Genomic DNA, 12,525 nt, shown 5'->3' on the forward strand with positions numbered 1-12,525 from the left:
GGGAAAAGGAAAAGGGTAAGAAAGGGTAGGGAAGGTAATAGGAAATTGGACAAGAACTAAAACAATTGAAGTAAAAAATTTTTTAAACTTAGCTGGTTTGCCCTCGAAGTCCATATGAAATGCGTCTGACAACACCCTATGATCAAAATGTTCGAGGTAATCCACCGTCCAGTTTAACCAAAAACATTTAGAAATGATGTGGAGTATTTTTTTCAAATCGCTCATCATGCTTTTACATGCCTGTTGGTTCTGTTGTGCCTGTCAAGAAATCTAACGTCTAAATTTCTTTCTATCAAGCATACTTTCTTTTACTTCTAAAGAATACAGTGTGCCTGACTCCCTACCAACATATTTCCTCTAATTGATCAGACCACTGGTGAATCTTTTACCTGTTATAAAATTTTATTATCAGTGATAACACCTGTTCAAAAACTCACTGGTCAGATTTTATTAAAAACGAATGCATGCATACTTAGTTTCTGTCCGTTTACCTGAATCCAAATCGGAAGGAGCCGGACGGAGTTTTGTATTTAGGCGTGGGAGGAGTTATTTGAATAATTTTTGTCGAAGATTCATGACGTCCGACGTGAGTCATCGTCAGTGCCGGTACCGTAGACCGTACCCACAACTCCTACGCTCAGCTGTGTTCTTTCTTTTATGGTCAAATGGCATGGACTAATAAGGAAAGAGAATGTACCCATCGATCTTACTAGGCGGTTTCCAAACATTTCGTTTCTTTGGCTTCTGGTAGCTATTCATTAATGACAAAATCAAAAAAAGATATGCATTTATGGATTTATTACATAGTAGCTCTGGAGGCGAGTCGACCCGAGATAACATGCGGACCCACTTTACGCTAAGCCAAATTTATCTTATATTCTTTTACACTGAGTGTTCTATTACTTTACAAAAACATCATCTATAAACTGTGATATCCCAAGAACAAGATAAACTGATGGGTAGGAAATAAATAGTCTTTTTCACAATAGGTGTTTATTTCGTCAAGCGCGTTTCGGTTTAATATAGACCATCTTCAGTGACTTTTTTCGAAATAAATGCCTATTGTGGAAAAGACAATTTATTTCCATTTATTTCCTACCCATCAGCTTATATTGTTCCACAAAATTAGGATGGACAGCATCATGAACATAATAATGCTCTAGCGGACTATTTCAGTAACCCAGAAAGCCTCTGCCAAAGCAATGGGGGAGGGGAAGGTAAAAGGAACTTATAACCCAGACAAATCATTGACCCTATTTCATCAGATCTTGAATTGACTATGCTAAATTTATATAGGTACTGCAAATAGCTTGATTAGAATGTAGCCTGGGCTTTATGAAACCACCTCGCGAAATTTGGTTGCATAAATTTAAAATAAAGTAATCTTTGGTGCAACTAGAATAACACTTTTACCATTCTTGAGTTTGTCAAGCATTTCCGAATGATGAACCAGAAAAAGTGAATCCTTGCACAGGTATGTCACTTTTGCCTGGCCGTGGATCGATTTTTATCTTGCTGCCGGATGATATTACTATGTTTCTAACCTCCTTTTCCTACATTGACCTTAACCAAAATGACCCATTTTTTAAAGTTTCACTCCAATCTTCCTACCATTTCTAACCATACAGTTCAACCATACAACCTTTCTACTATTTTCTGTATCAAGAACCCTGTCGTCTCAATAAACGATGGCACCGAGACCTCCTGTCAACAGATTGAATGCTTTGCGTGGTTTCATATAATACGTGTATTTTAGTTATTGTTACCTTCAAAATCTCATCGATCTGTGAAACACAGATGATCTATTTAATAACAACGGCCTTTGTTCGAAATGAATATCATTAAGCTAACTTAAAACTAAATATATCCGATTACTATAAACGAGCGAGCCTTTTTAACGGTATCTACAAGAAGTCAGTCAATTATCATTTATAAAACACCAACCGCCAAATGGTAAATCGTTAATTTAGGACGTTTTCTCATTTATGTTTACTTCACGAATCCCCGACGGGCTTATGCGGTTGGTTGATGGGCTATTTCTCGGCCCCGGCGGGCTTTGCTCGTTCTGACCTTTCGCTTCTGGTATCTCGCGGAATCTCGACTTTAAAGAACCACGGTTTTAACACTGCTCATTACTTGCGGTTCTATTTCTCCATGGCTTGGCCGGTTTTTCTAAAAGCAACGGGTCGGACTGTCGAAAACAATTTTATATACCAAATGAGAAATCATTGCAGAAAAAATATAAGTGCATATAAATAAAGCCAATCTTGCAGTCTACAATAAATAATTATTAACAATGACAAATCAGATATAAAATTGAGCATAAAGCGTTTATAAATGCAGGTACAAACAGTGAACAGAGGTGAACATGTATTCTGTCTGTATGTAAAATAATCATCAGTATATTTTTGTTAAAAAATTAACATCCTTTACAAAACACTCAAAGATAAAACCCGGACACTTTTATTTGCTTGTACGTTGCATAGCCCAAGTCCTGGGTTGCCGCGCTCTACCATCACGATGGTCTATAGCGGTTTAGAGCCACTGGAAGTCTCCATTGAAGAGAAGGTAGTGGTAGACTATCGTTTTATTGCTCTTACCTCACTACGGAATCGTCATTTAACTAATTTATTGATAAGTAGTCAACTTCAAACAGCCTGAAATGTAAGCGTGAGGTCAAAAACAGTCATCAGAAGGCTTTGTGAAAAAAGGTTAAGGATAAGGTTCTTACAACTGGAGAGGCATCGAGTAGAAAAGGCGACTCTTCGCAAATCATCACGCTTGAATACTTGAACAATGGGGAGCTGCTTCAGAAAAGAATGCCAGTTTGTTTCCTGGCAATCACCGGGTCCGTGTGTGGATAAGAGTGGAGAACGATTTGCTTCATGTACCATGCGTGAGTTTGACCTTTTGAAAGACAGCTACGGTATGGGGTGGAATTAACATCCATGCCTGTCCTGAACTGATTATCAGATTGGATCTTGCACTAAGATTGCATTGAGGAAGTTCTTCTGGAACCTGTGGTCCCATTCGCTTCATTTATTGGGGACCATGTCGGGTTAATGCGTAATGCTCGACCGCATATAGCTCGAGTTGCCACCCATTCCTTTGATGATGTAGGGATTACCACAGTGAATTGAAGTTCATCTTACATCAATCAGGCCATAATCGCTTTTCGAAATTTACTGTTGGCCTATCACCACAATAAGAGGAATCAAATTGTTGTAATTTAACAAAGAAATAGAAAAAGAAGAAACAAACCATTTCACCAAGAGTTGTTATCTAAAAATGTTGACTTAATGTTCCATACTGCGTTGAACCTCTGTTGAAAAGTTTGTATAAATCGTTTCTTGATTTCCGTTGAGATTCAGGAAATAGGTTTATCGGACAAATTCTGACACTCCGAGTGAAGAGACCCAAATTGGGTTTTTACAAACTTCACACACTTGTTAGCAACAGGAAAATCCCTCATTTTAAGTATTCAATTCAACTTTAATCGACTTGACGATAAATTTTATTTTTTGCTTAATTCCTGACAGTGTTGGAGAAGTAAGTCGTCATATTCATAAATTAAGTGCGGAAAAGTTATAGCTGAAAGATATAATCGGTTTAGCTTGGAGCTCTGCTTAGCTTTTTCTGTATCCATTCCCTTGTAAAATAACTAATTTGCTTGTTTTTATTATTCGTTCTAAAGCCATATCCAATGTTTCCATAAATATGTGCTAAAAAAAAGTAATTTGGTGTTAAATTACAATAGAGTCAGTGTAGTTTTAAGTTGACAAAAATTTAATTGGCTATAGTTCCGATATCATACATAAAATCCATCCAAAAGAAAAACAATGGAACAACTAATAAACTAAATATAAATTATATTTTTTAAGCCAAAATAAAATAGTTTTTAAAAAGATGTTTTTCCTGTCTTTGTTGTGCCTTATGAAGAAAATCTTTTTTAAGCTATATTTTTCCAACTATTTGCCTCGCTAGCGGTTCTGAGTTCGAATCGTGGCGTAGCCATTGGAATTTTCTTTGAAATTAATTTGTAAAAGTACTGTGAAGTTGTTTGATCTTTTGTCCGCGATACCCAAAGAGTGGTTGGACGTATGACTTATGTATGACAAACGGCACCCAAACACTATGGTAGAACTCTAAAGTAAGTAAATTAATTATAAATTATATTGATTATTCGGAAATCGTGAGATGCATGGTAGTGCAAGGTCTGGTGTGATGTAGGTTTCAGAAAAATATTTTATCGTGCCAACGTTTCGATCTTTATTGAGATCATCTTCAGGGCTCAAAGTGTTGGTTTCCAGCGTAATTGTGCCATTCTTGCGTGTGGGTACTCTCAACACGATACGCAAGAATGGCACAATTACGCAGAAAACCAACACTTTGAGCCCTGAAGATGATCTCAATACAGATCGAAACGTTGGCACGCTAAAGAAAATGTTTTTCTGAAACCTACATCACACCAGACCCCATCTCACGATTTCCGAATAATCATTGGCTAACGATCACTAATCACCACAAAAAATTATATTCTTCTAACCAAAATAAAAAGTGGTTTTTGCCTCTTCTAAACCACTGTGATGTCAAACCAGCTTTAACAAACCACTGTCTTCTTTTTATCGGCAAAATCATTCGTAACTATATGCGCTGCTAATGTCTATTTCGCAGTCTGTGAAATCTTGTGGTGCACGGCGTATGGATGACGAACGATGACTGACCAGTTTACGTGCTCGTAAACCACCAAATAACAGTCCCAAGTATAAAGCAAAGTAATAAACAGGGGAAAATGACTAGAAATTCCTAGCGAGATAGAATGACAAGTTTTGACCGTCCTTCTCTCAACGGGTAATCGAGACCCACACCACCCGGCCCGTTCTCACGCGCGTAGACGTGTTGTACCATATTTTAATGAAATGACAAAATTCGAGATCTTCAAAACAGGTCGGGAGTTTTCAATTAAAATCCACGTCTAGGTGTTTAATATTTATGAGGCGCCCTGTCTCGTCAGTGTAAACGTTTATTTTGTTATTTTGCCCGGCTCGTTATCCCTACACTCTCATTCAACGATGAGATGAATATTCAACCTGTTCGTGGTAGTGCAACCGACGCCTAACTGTACACGACCGTCGGTTTATGCCCTTGTACAAGTCACGCCTCCTAAACGTTACCCCGGGGCCGACTTTCAGCCCTCCTGGCAAAGCTCATAAAGTCAATGGCTTATCTTTAAGATTTAAACATACTAGATTGAGGAGCAAATCATTATAGATTTATATTATAGGGTGCTGTGCAAATTTGCTCAAATTTTAACACATTCGTCGTAACTAACTCTTTAAGGTTAGTAGTTAGTAATTTTTAGGCATAATAGACGTTAGAATACGTTACCTTTATTAAGTAGTTATTTTTATTTTCCGCTTAGAAAACCTTTGACTTAACAATAAATCTTCTTCCATCATCGTACCCAATGGGCGTTTTTTGTAATATACTCCTTCTTACCACTTTGAGTCCAATAAACGGAAAAATATATAAACAGCTCTTCCGGTCCCTTGGCGCCTAAAGCTCTGGATCCGGACTAGCTAAAAATACTGAAAGTTCTAAGTAGAAATGGAGGGCTCGAGTCGTTTAAGAGGGTAGTTGTTTTTGTCGATTTCAAATCCGGCCGACTGCACGACATTTATAAATTTCTACATAAAACCTTTCAACCCGGCTGTCGTGCCTGCTGAGGCGATAGAAATTGATATCGGTTTAGAACAACTCTAGATAGATAGATAACATGCTTTATTTACATTAAAGAGGAGCATTACATAATATACAATATTTTAAGCATTTTACAGCAGGGATGGTTACCGTCTGTCGGAAGTTGGCTGTGCAAAAGGCTTTTTCAGGCGTGCAAAAAATAAAAATAAACTATATAATAATAGTAATAATAGAAAACTATAAATAAATTCACTAGTTTTCATGGTGTTAATATTTTTCAATTAACTAAAGTTTTTAGTTGAGATTAAAAAGTCAGCGTCACGAGCGGGATTCGAAAAATGCCAAAAAGTAGGGAAAATTCAAAAGGTGGGGTTGAGATGGGAGTTGGTGTCCGAGTGGATCGATGTCACGATAGCTCAAGTGGTAAAGTAGCGGCGTATCTAGTCGAAGGTCGTGGGTTCGAATCCCGCTCGTGACACTGACTTTTTTATCTCAACTAAAAACCTTAATTAATTGCAAACTATAAATAACAACTAAATTATATTGATTTTAGGTACAACAAATAAAACAATTATAACTCGATATTTTATTCGTAGTTTCTACCTATATTGCCAGGCATGACATGCATAGTGAGCCAGACCTTTCGAACTCTTAATATCCACGATATCTAAAAGATCAAGCAACTGGGTCCTGGAAAGCGCTTTATATCGTAGATACAGGATACGGAGCTCTGACAGTATAGGGCACTGGGCAACAAAATGAAAGATAACTAAACGCTTAGGTTACAGAGCCCACAAAAAATTTCCGTCGTCTTCCTTCCATGGCACAGAACTGAGGAACACTTGCTATCATCTAAGTTGAAGTAGACATCGAAGAGTATGGAGTTTCATAGAACCACGGAGAGTTTGATGGCTGAGCACGATGCTCACAACTCTCACGTTGTTGATCACTTAGCCAGCGCAAAAAGGTATAATTGGGCCAGCTCGAGAGGTTTTCTAAACAAAAAGAAAAACTGCAACCATACTGAAAAGCTAACGTATTTCATTGACGAAACCAAGAACCATTATATTTAATAACCTCGAGAGCGGTAATTTTGGAGATTCGGGCAACATGGCCATTAAGTACCCTGAAAACAAATGAGAAATGCAAGAAAAACGTAGTAAGGAAAATTGTATCCACTGCCGTCCCAATATAAAACGTGTAGTTTGGAGTGGAGTTAGGCAATGAGAAGATCTTCCTAATAAAAAAAACTTTGTACTTTTTCTATCTCTTCATAACGCTGGAAGCTACACCTGGCCTTCATAATATAAAACAGAACATTCTAAAGGGGGAAAATTCAAAAGGTGGGGTTGAAATGGGAAGTTAGTGTCCGAGTAGATTGAAGTCACGATAGCCAAGTGATAGAGTAGCGGCGTATCCAGCCGAAGGTCGTGGGTTCGAATCCCGCTCGTGACACTGACTTTTTTATCTCAACTAAAAACCTTAATTAATTGAAAGATATTAATTGGTCAAGCGGACCACGAAAACTAGTGAATTTAATAAAATAGAACGGCACACTGCATTGAATACCTTGAATTTAGAAGAACCGCTCTAATTCTGATTATAGAGAATGAGACCATCTTCGAAAGATCTGTTCGTAAGAAAACATGCGATGTGAGCTGCCTCAATTCAGTTTAGTTTATCTTTCATAAATTGTATTTTCTTTTATTGGTTATTCTTAACGTACTATATTTATTGTAAGTTGTAGTAGCAGTTTTTATGGTCGATAGTTAGCTGGCCCATCGGACTAATATTAAACTTGAGGACTTGTTTTCGGAGTGATTTTCCCCTTGTTAGGTTAGCATTATTGAACACCAGACCTGCCCTTTACACTGTTTGTTCTTCTATTGTTCTCGTCTAAAGTTCCAAGAATAATCCCTGGTTTCAAACACATAACCGTTAACGTGCCTAATGCCAGAATCGGATCCCCCTAACAAATCGGGTAGGTACCCACATAAAATAGCAGCAAAATACGAATCCTTGCGTTGCCATGAATGAGTCAACTAAGCGCAGAAAACTTTTCTTGGAAAGCTGCATTCCATTTGGTCAGTTGTTTTCCGTGTCAAGGGATTAAACGTTGTCTGTAAGCAGAAATAACTCCCATCAGACGCGCTACATGATGTAGGTGAAATCTGATGTTAAAAAAGGTTGGAGATTCAGTTGTCACCAATTAATCATATCAGAAAAGGAAACGTGGGGGGAGAGAGAGAGAGAGAGAGAGAGAGAGAGAGAGAGAGAGATAGAGTGAGTGAGAAAAAGAGGAAGAGCAAATGAACGATTTATTTATCAATCACAAATTTACATATATTTACAATTTAAAAAAATTATCTACTTTATACAGTTTTGCACATTATTTTAAACTAACTCTTAATATAAAACTTGAACTTAACAAAAAGAGAATAAACAAAATAACACATTTGCAATTCAATATATGAAAAAAGGAAACATTATTAAAATACAAAAATAATATCTCATCAACATTTAACAGTTGGGTTTTTCATCTATTTTAGTATAAACATTATATGTTTAAACATTTAAAGTTACTTCTTTATTTATTTATTTTTTTTTATTTTTAATTTTAAAAAAATTTTTTTTAAACGAGGGTTCGCAACAGCAGAGGTCATATAAACCCTCGGGGTGCCGGTGTTTTTGAAAAAAAGCACATTTGTAAGTATGTCGGGTTCGATTGCAGGCTGGATTCGAACCCGGGAACTTCACCTTACAGTGATGAGCGCCGTGTCAACCGTTGCGGCCACCGGCACCCCGTTACTTTTTTATTAAATTTCTTAATTTCAATTTAAATTTTTTAAGAAAGTAACATTTTTTTTATTATTTTTTCGGGGACTAGTGTAAATTCTAGCACATTTTACAGAATAAGCGTTATTAAAAATCATAATTTTACGTTTTGTAATATGCAATTGTTGACTTTTATATCTAGTATTTATAGTGTATATTGTATGAAAATTTTAATTTTTCGTACAAATGCTTAGTTTTTGTTTTTATAACTTAAAAATTCATACAGGCTTACTTATAATCTATTAAATCTTTCATCTCTATGAAGTTTAGTTTTGAACATGTATCAGAGGGAGAGGGAGAGAGAGAAAGGGTGAGGGAGAGAGAGAAAGAGAAAGGGTGAGGGAGAGAGAGAAAGGGAGAGAGAGAGAGAGATCGTTCGCGAAATTTTTAAGCATATTCTACCGTTCAGTTCCCCTTCTTTTAAGTAGACGAGAAATTGAGTGAAGGCACTAATTGATTGTTTCCACCTTCATTATATTCTTTCAGTAGAAACGTTTAACTTTTGAATCTCTACATCTCTCTATAATTTTCTGCTTAAATGGAATTAAATTACAGTTCTGTTCTGTGTTTTTCATCTAAACTAGACTTCCCTTTTGCGGACAGTAGCATTGAATACAAAGTGACAGGCATTACAGCAAAAGACTGAACTGAATTCCTAAAAAGATTACGTAAACATCTTTTGAATTAATTTTTGAAGGCACAGCACAGATGATAAGTCGAATAATAAAAGGAAAAATCGAACGATCTGATACAACCGTTACAAACTTTACAAATTGTACACATTATCGACCGATGAAGGAATTAAGCTTAACATACATTTCTTTAAAATTAAGTACAACAGATGTTTCAATCTAATATTTGCCTGTCCTATCTTGAATTTTGATCAATGAACCTGGCTAAATGTTCTGAATCAAATCAATTCATTTTTACTGGCACCAGTCGTGAACAGGTCGTTTCAAGGCCGGAATGAGGTCTAAACCAAGTTACGAAATTGCCATCCTTCAAGACAAAGGCTGGCCTACGATGTGCATTCAGGGGATATTTCGGGGGGGTAGCTGCACCCGAACTATTGCTTGCATTGAATAATATTAACGAGGAGTTAGAGTATTTATCACATAAAAAGTCATGAAAAGTTAACAAAACTATCAAATCTAAGTATCTAAAAAATACTCGGTTTCCTGGTTATTTGGAAAAGTAAGTTAGCCTAATTAAAAAAAAATTAAATGGTTTTTCTTCTTTTCAACAAAAGTTTCAAATTAGTAACGAATAAAAAAATATTTACGTGTTCAATCCAAATTTATTAATGTCTGGAAAGTTGCTGAGATAACCAGGATAGTAAAACCAAGAAAGCAACCACACGAAGTATCATCGTACCCCCATCTCATTGTTTCCAATTATTTCAAAATTATTCGAAAAAGTTCCATTAAAAAGACTGGAATCCTTCACTGAAAAAGCGAACATTGTACACACATTATATCCACCAATTTGGAATCAACGATCAAGTCAATCAACCATATTTCAGATACATAGAATCACTAATATAGAAAACGCCCTGGCAAATAAAAATATATTATAAATAATTATATATAAGAATATATAGTTTTATTCTAGACTATCGTAAACAAGGTTTGACAGGAAAATTTAATACAGAACCTTTAAAAAAATATTAGCAAAACAGTTTGTTGAACGTTAACCTTGCAGAAAGACTGTTCCAAACTAAACAATACGAATACTCTAATTTGTTGGAAAGCAAGGCTGGCGTATGGCAAAGTAGTATTCTAAGCCCCGTGCTACTTGCCGTATACAAGTGACCTTTTGACGGAAACATAACCGTCTCAATATTTGCCGATGACACGAGCCTCTCAGTCGAAAAATATATCAATTAGAAATGGCAGTCAACAGCATCTGCATGTAACAACATGTACATTCTGTTACAACATGTAAATTTCACAAATGGAAAATTAGTAGACAAACCGGTCGTCTTCATCTGTAAAGTAATTCCATCCTAGAATTCAGTTAAATATTTACGCATGACAATAGATAAAAAGAAAAAAAGAAAAAAAAAATAGAACTTGATTTCAAATTCCGACATCTTGTTGCTGTAAAATAATGATTTATAATGACATATTAAAACCTATATGTTATACACCTTAGTGGGTGGGCCAAAAGATGCAATACAATTTATTACAACAATACAAAATAAATTTCTACGAAATTTGGCAAATGATCCTTGATATGTTTACAATAGCGACACACTCAGATATCCGAACATTCTATACCTCGACAGAAAGATCCCACGGTTTTCTTATGAACACTAATAAGTTTTGCCACTTAAAAAGCCGCCCAACCCCGAGGTCAGCCACCTGGCACGTGGTAACATCGTAAGTCGACAGAAGATGACAAAGCCATTATAGTTAATTCTGTAAAAACGAGGTGAACGTGTAAATCTTGATACTCTAGAGTTTGTCTTAATTGAGCCTCGCATTCCAAGATATTATGAATGGCACACACATCTGCTATCTCTTCTATCTTCATTCAACCTTCAATGGGGTCATCGTTGAATATATATAGTAGGTTTTTTTCTCAGAGACCAATGTCAGGTTGGGGTTCTCAGTGGTGTCCTCCCTTATTTTTTATCCTGTTTAGCTCTAACGATTATTTTCTAGTTTTAGAGAGGGTTCTATGACCATAACTTTACAGTTTCTGGGTAAGGTTTATGTCTCCGGTTTTCACCTTAGAGAAAACGAAACTGCAGCTGTGCTGCTTGCAACTTTATCAACATCGTGTTGTTGCTTTCTTGATGTCTCTAAGGATCATCTCAAAGCCAAAATATAATTGCTTAGAGCCATATAGGATGCATCATCTATTTATATTAAGGGATGTAATCCGGTTTTAGTCGTGTGGTATCCCGGGGAAGGGTGAGTGTTGTTAGGGATTGGTAACGCTGCGGAGTCGCTTGGCGGATGAAGGTACCTCGTTGTTCATCCCTCAAAGTGATTTCTGATGGCTGATCGTGATCCTGGGAACTCGTCGACGAGTCCTGATTTAAGAGGGTTAAGATCCACGTTAATTACAGGGGTGTTGCATGATAATTAGCTGCTATTTGAAAGGTGGAAGCATTGTTGAAGTAGAAGTTGTTGTAAACCTTGTTTTGCTTTATATATTAGGCTGAGTCTCCATTATCTAGTGTTTATACGAGGATTTTTAATCCTATCAGCTGGAGAAAAGCAGTTATCTATGGGCTCAGAACGTAAAACGTCTCTCTTAGGGTAAACTTGGAGACCGTTTAGAGATTTGCTCACTCCAAGGGTGAAATTGCGGCACCTTTTTCATCAGCCATTCTTTCATTTCCTTTTCAACAAATGGTCAGGGCAACCTTTTTCTCAACCTACTCTTAAACTGGGTTATTTTGCGTCCCCAGACTCCAATAGGATCACATGATCAATGGCCCCGTCTCTTGGTTCCGGTCCCTCAAAAACCACAGCTATTTACACATCTATATGTCTCGCCACCTATTATACCAAACAGGATTGAGGGGATGGTCCGCTCAAACAAACTTCCCTCAACTTTGCTTGGAGACATTTCCCGGTAATACTCTGCCCTTCGATATGTCCCTTTTTCCATAGCTGGTCTGTGTTGGATCCAATTTTCTCCAACGGCTGTCTTTGGCGGTGCTCTCGATGCCGTTATCTGAGAACACCCGAGATCATTTTCCGGTTTTCCTTTTAAATTATTGGATGGAATGTTGAACTGTAAACAACCAGCGTGAGTAAAATGCACTTTTGTTGCCAACAAACAGCATTTTACCCGCACTGTTTGCTTACATCCATTCAATGCTTACATTCCATCCAATAATTTAGACAAACCAACGACCAACGAAGAAAGCTTTAGAAAATGGTTCCGCTTTTAGAACTACTCGTTCTATTGCTAATTTACGCCTTCGTGTCCCAGAAATCCTCTTGGGTTTAACGTGTAGGTTTTCATTCGTTT

At 36.8% G+C, this 12,525-nt stretch overlaps 1 protein-coding gene across 2 annotated transcripts in view; it reads left to right on the forward strand.

Moving 5' to 3' along the window:
• Positions 1-12,525, forward strand: part of LOC106666975 (laminin subunit alpha-1) — a 95,392-nt gene that overhangs the window by 20,183 nt on the left and 62,684 nt on the right. The gene's annotated exons all lie outside the window — the stretch shown is intronic.

This window comes from Cimex lectularius, unplaced genomic scaffold, assembly GCF_000648675.2.
Source record: "Cimex lectularius strain Harlan isolate CLEC.00 unplaced genomic scaffold, Clec_2.1 scaffold226, whole genome shotgun sequence".
In the NCBI taxonomy this organism is placed as follows: domain Eukaryota; kingdom Metazoa; phylum Arthropoda; class Insecta; order Hemiptera; family Cimicidae; genus Cimex; species Cimex lectularius.